The sequence below is a fragment of the Adiantum capillus-veneris genome, chromosome 2, assembly GCF_014529385.1.
Source record: "Adiantum capillus-veneris isolate H3 chromosome 2, ASM1452938v2, whole genome shotgun sequence".
NCBI lineage: Eukaryota > Viridiplantae > Streptophyta > Polypodiopsida > Polypodiales > Pteridaceae > Adiantum > Adiantum capillus-veneris.
Window position 1 is genome coordinate 124242161 of NC_140932.1, and position 6855 is coordinate 124249015.

The following is a 6855-nucleotide window of genomic DNA, read 5'->3' on the forward strand; positions in this document are numbered from 1 at the left end:
TAGCTATTTGGGTTCAGTACAAGCTTAGAAACTGCATGTAATTACAAACTTGGAGGCCCTCAACCCTTTTAGACTCATTGGAAACCAATAATATTACAACGGCTTTGGACTTTGTGGGATTTTCAAGTGATATGAAGGGATTTAATACATTCGATTGGATTTAAAAATGAGTGGCGTCCCTTTTGACGCTCTTTCTTCAGTCTTGTTAGCTGAGCAGTTAACAAATAGTTAAAGACAGGTAAGCAACACAAATGTTAAGGTTGTTCATTCTTTTCTCACTCATATGACCAAAATGGCTATGCCACAACTCAATAGAAGGCAACTCGGCAACATAAATAGAATTTTCTTTCACACTAGAGACATACAAAGAGTACAATGAGTGAGACTTTTGGCCTTTCAAAATGGAAAAATTTCCTTGCAAATCTTCTGAAAACCATTGCCAAAAACTATAGTATAGCCCAAATCATCAAGCTGACCTGCTGAAACTAAACTCTTAGTCAACTTTGGCACATGTTTGATACCTCAAAGCATAAGTTTAGTGTTTTTTTCATGCATAACTTCACATCTCCACTTCTAAAAATGCCAAGCTGATATGAGTCACCAAGCTTGACCAAACCATGCATAGAAGCATAACCATTCCCTGTGGGGAGTAACATGGAAATTGGCACGAGTCAATATGATCCAATTTTGCACATAATACTCATCAAGAGCCAATAATGCATCTAGATTCAAATTAGCAATGAATATCAAGACATCTAGCGATTGTGTCACGTTCAAAACAACTTCAATTGATGGAGACTCAACTACATTCAGCTCCTCAATCTTCACACTACTTTTAGGAGAATTAGACTTCACAATGGATTTACCCTTTTCACGTTGCGAAATGTGACAATCTTTCCACAAATGGCCTTTCTTGTGAAAATGATAGCATTACACATTGTGCAGATCACATCCATGACTCTTGCCACGAGCATTCTTCTGATTTTGTGACCAATTGCGACTACGACTGTGACCTCTTTGCTTGCGACGATCGTCACCAGCCATATATGCATCACCATGCCCACTAGTGTCAAGAGACTTGTCTAATCTCCTTCCTGAGCAAAGCACCAGTAACATCATTGAAAATAAGCTTTTCCTTAGAGGCGAAGTTACTAATGGTAGTGTTAAATGTGTCCCACAATGCAAGCAAAGAACATAGCACGAAAATGGCTTTCATTTCATAATTAAAATTGAGTCCCTTAGATGTAAGCTGCGAAAACAAGATATTGAACTCCTTCAAGTGAAAACTAACATTGCTGCCCTCTTTCATATTCAAATGCATGAGATTTTTCATAAGAAAAACTTTGCTCGAGGCACTCTTGCAATCCCAAGATGAGCACCAAGACTCCCCTAATTCCTTTAAAGCGGTGTTATCCATAATGGTAAAGAAGATAGACTCACCAAGCTCTATCCTCAATGGCTATGCATAAGCAATACCATAGAGAAATACTCATGGCCAAACACGCATATGGCAATCCAAACATGCTCTCACAAAAAACACATAGAGCTGCTACTAACAACAATCTGTAACTTGTCTCCCACTATTCACAAACTCTCTCTCTGTCTCGCTATCCACAATGCCAAACAATGTTAAAAAAATTGTATTTGATGTCGCTAAAGTTGATACTGGTGCGGAAGCCAAGTGTCACTCCTCTGTGGAAGAGCCATCTCACCTATGCAGGTCAATGTCAAAGGGAAATCTGATATCACAAGCCAAGAAAATGAGTCATTGATGTTTAGAAAACTAGGTTTCAATGTCGACTTTCACTGTCAAAGAGAAGGTAGAAGTGTCTTGCCTGCTCAAAGATGTCGAAGTTGCTAAAGCTAAAAAATTGTGTGTGTGTGTGTGTGTGTGTGTGTGTGTGTATCCAATTCTGAGAGGAGAACTTGTCGATGTCAAGATTGTGTGTGTCAAAAATCACACATCCAATTTCTCTTTCTTCAATACCAAAGAAGAAGCACCTAATCTCCCCTTATCCTCAAAGCCAATGTTGAATGTCGGAGAAGCATCCATAGTCAAATTCAATGCCGAAAATATCAAATGAAAAATACCTTCTAATGTGTTTCTCAAATGGAGATTTTGAGAGCATAAACAACTTTTAAAGGGGGATAAACCTTTAGAATGCCTTGTTGAAATACCCCGACATGAAGAAGAAGTTGCAACAACAATTGGAACTGAAATCTGACCTGAAACTACGTCTACGGGAATGTGAATTTCAACTCTCTCTCTCTCTCTCCCCCCCCCCCCCCACATAAGATCTCTACTTTGAGCTTTGATACCACTTGTGAGTGCGCGTGCAGGTGAGGAAGGAGACGGATGCGCAGAGTGTTGGTGGAGCTCGGCGTGAGTATTAACCCCTCACCTCTCCTTATTGTTCTATATTACTAAAGAATAGATAAGGTTAGTACAACCACTATGATGGGTATTTGGCCAGTTGCTTGAACCCTAACAATACTTGTGAGTGTGCTTGCAGTGTGTGCGAAGTGCGTGTGTGCGAAGGTTAGTACAACCACTATGATGGGTATTTGGCCAGTTGGCTTGAACCCTAACAATACTTGTGAGTGTGCTTGCAGTGTGTGCGAAGTGCATGTGTGCGAAGGTTAGTACAACCTTTATGATGGGTATTTGGCCAGTTGGCTTGAACCCTAACAATACTTGTGAGTGTGCTTGCAGTGTGTGCGAAGTGCGAGTGTGAGTGAAGAAGGAAACAAGTGCACAGAGTGTTGGGTGAGCTCAACATGAAAATTAACCCCGTAACTCTCCTTATTGTTCTTCATTACCCCCATGGGATTCACTATTACCTATGAGGGACATCACCTACGAGAAACCCTCGAGCCAAAACTCCTATATACAGAACGATGCATATTGACCCAACCCCTATCTACGAAGATCATATAGCTAACATAAACCCCTACACATGTGTTTTTGAGTATTTTTAAAAACCCCTACCTTATGTGTACTAACCCTATTTCCATCTTGAATGAAAAATAGACAATCCTTGATTAAATGTTTCCAACAATTACATATCTATACTACTAGTCAACAAATACACTGTTGGGATTGCCCTAGCCATAAGTGCTACAGGAAAGCCCTCTCACCTTGCATGATATGAGGCATAGCCAATTCCATGAGTGTGAACGGTTTGTAGGTCTTTATAAGGCTCTAGAAATTATAATGAAAATATCTCTCTTTCACTTTTGGTGGTACAGGCGCCATGCCTTACCCTATCTTCTTCTTCACTCCCTCTCTCTTCTTCTCTGCAAACACCTCACCATTGTCATAGCCCTTTCTATGAGAGAAGCTATTGGCTTCCTGCTGTGAGCTCAACAAGTGGTATCAGAGCTCATGGAGCCAAGCTTGGGCCATTGGGCCATTTGTAGAAAGAAATCAGAGTCGCACAGATAGAAGGTGGTTTCTGCAAGCAAGCAAACAAGGTCTCGAGCTTCAAATTTCCCAGAAAATTGCAATAGAGGTGCATGACAAATAGGGGTGTCATTCCGCTAAGAGTCGAATGCTTCAGCAATTCAACATGCGGTCTTCAACTTCAAACTTGCCAAAAAATCATCCCAAAGATGGGGGCACCAATTTGAAGGAATGGAATACAGCTGGAGGATAGCCCTTGGTGGTGCTGCAACACTGGAGGACAGTCCAAGTTGGAGGATAGCCCTTGGCGGGTTCAGCTTGTTGAGGGGTTGTTGCTTGGCCATACAAAGGGAGAGCCCAACCTTAAAAGGGGCATCCAATACACCAACCGAGAGCACTTTCTCAATCGAAAGGGGGTGCAGTGGCAACACCATCAAAGGGCAACATGAGCGGAGATGAAGCGACATACACATGTGTCAATACATAAGAGATGATGTTGCTGCAATAGAGTTTTTTAAAATTTCATTCAAATTATTTACTATAATCGTTTAGCCAAGAGAATGTTCACACTAAGCATGCTTGATGAAGACGATGTATACATTGTATAGATGAATGATTTTTATTTTGGCACAAAGTCTAAGCCCCACAAGATGAATTATGTCAATGGGTTTAGACATTGCCGCAAGGATTATCCACAAGCAGTCTACATCAACAAGGAGGCATTCAAGACCAAAAGAAGAGAATAATTTTTCCAATGAAGGCTCTAGTTCAAGTGGAGCTTATGTGGTGATCAGCAAGAAACGGTTCAAGAAGTGCATCCATTGAAGGAAGTACAACCATGTGGCATCGGATGCCACAAGATCAAGGAGTGCACGAACTGTGGGAGAGTCGGACATCCTCCTCAAAGGTGCTTCTCCAACAACAACAAAAATGACAAGAACAAGGGTAAATGTAGAGCATACATTGTTGATGGTTCCATGTGGACACATACTCTCATGACATGTATTTAGATTCACTCTCTCTACATAAAAAATCGTCAAGCTCTAGCTCTCTCTATGTTAACTGATGTATTATGATGACACTCTCACATGATGTAATGAGATAGGAAAATAACCTATAAACCTCCTAGTTGTATCCGATTGAACTAAGGTGATGTAACCGTGTGAGATCCACCTTGATGTATCAAAGAACCTAGTGTGTGTATAAGGGTCCTTTTCCCAAATCTCACCATGAATATGAGCTTAAGAGGGAGCTTGTTGGGGGGTAAGCCCATATTCAAGGCTACCTATACAAGACTCTACTCACAAGGATATGAAAGGGTGCTAAGCCTTAGGCAAAACCCTAATGAGCCATTGAGTTAAGAAGTTTCTAGAGAGGCTAGCTATATAAGAGCATGCAGTCTTCCCTTTTTGTATGCCATGAGCTCTCACCTACCCTATCCACACTCAAGCTATCATTTTCATTTAATCAATTAGTGTTTCCTCTCTATATTGCGCCCTATCTTGCAATATGAATGATTCATTTGTTTATCCTCCATAACATGCACCTAAAGTCTCCACATACACGTCACCTACTATCTACAATCCCCTCATGTGATTTTAGGCATTGCAAACATAAAATAAACCTCAATGTATGGGTAAAAGCACACTTTGGTGGTACAAAAAGGAGTGTCCTTGACAATACCTTTGACAAATCTTTGAGCTGCAATTTCTACAAGTCACATGAAAAACTACCTATCATATTGTATATCACTGGATAGATATTTGAAAGAATAATCTAAAAATACAAGGTCCGACAAGTTTTGACCTAAAGTACAAAAAATTTACCAGTCCCCACTTTTTCATTGGTACAATTGAAATGGGTCCTTTTTGTGTACCACCAAAGCATGCTTTCACCCGTATTGAAATAGCATATCTATAAATTGTTGAATGCTCTTCAATGTAAATAAACATCTACTTATTTCAAAATTATGTTCACTACTAACATGAAAAATACTCTTTCAAATAAGGTTGTCTGTCTGATAGAAAGGATTTTTCTACAACACAAGTCTTTCCTCTATAACTAAACCCAAAATTTTTCTTGAATCAAAGAGGCCTAAACCTAATTAGATTAGAGCTAAATCAATATTCACATATCCTAATTTGCAGTGTGAAAATGAAAATTCCAATTGCAAAATTGCTCATAAAATTGGGCATTTTAGTTGTACATCTCAATTTTTGACAAGTACCCTACATTTGAACATAAATCCCAATTGTCTACCTGATTAGTATGCCCTTAAAAAATAGCCAAGAAAATGGTTTTTTACAAAAATGAGCTAAACTGTGCAACATTAGCAAAGGAAATCACTCTGATTCACAACCATAAACAAAACCGAGTCAGTAATAGCTTACCTTTAAGGTAAATGAAGCCTGGAGTGAGCACAACTTGCCAATAAGTTGTTTCAAATTGTAAGCACAAAGAGAACCATAACCAAGGATTCCTCACCAGCGTGAAAGCGCCACCTGTTGTCTCACCCACTAAAGGGCTGAAAGCACCATTTTCTACCTATTGAAAGTGCCGCCTCTTGCCTCACTCATATAGTCTCAAGGGAAAGAGTCAAGGGCTAGCCGCTGTAGATTACAAAAAATGGCAATGCGTGGAGACATGAGAGCTACTATCTATAGGTCGTGCATGCAGAGCCTTCGATGGGGAGGTTTCTACAAGCTAGCACAAAGAACTTGAGAAGGTGCAGGTGAAGGTGGAGAGCATGATGTTAAACTTTGCTATATTATCAAGATTCTTCAAGAGTCAAGACCCAAGGGCGAGGCGATTCCTAGTGTTCAGACAACCATGGAAAATCCCAAGGGCCAATGTTGAATGGACCACTAAAAATATTAATTCAAGGAGGATGGAGCTTGGGACCAAGACCTGAACCTAGCTAAACCTTAAATTTAGTTTTAGCAAGTCATTTGGATAATGAACCCTTCTAATGACAAAATGTACAAAATTGCACCCTTCGACCTTGAACGGCAACTTTATCTTGACCCCTTCAATTGAAAGGTTCTTCACGAATCAACCCCTCTTACAAAAGGTTGATGGTTGTTTGAAGGGTAGAAGGGCATCAAATCGTATCCTTGGCATCGAGAGATGAAGAGTTGTTTTATGACTCTCCGGACCATTTTAAGTACGAGAATGATGCAGATGCACAAAAACCTATAGACCTTAGCTCGTCATGAGTTAGTTAGAGTAGTTTCTATCAAGATTGGGAATTTAGAAGAAGCCTTAGTGTGTTCATATGGCTGTGGACAAGCACCAGTTAGCTCATCCACCCGCAAAGCCCAATGGCCGACTAAAAATGGGATGATGTATTTGAGGACCACGACCAAAGCCTAGGTAGACTAAACATCTAGTTTACATGGGACATTGATCAGTCAACCCTTCTAATGACGGATTCAACAAAATTGCATCCTTCT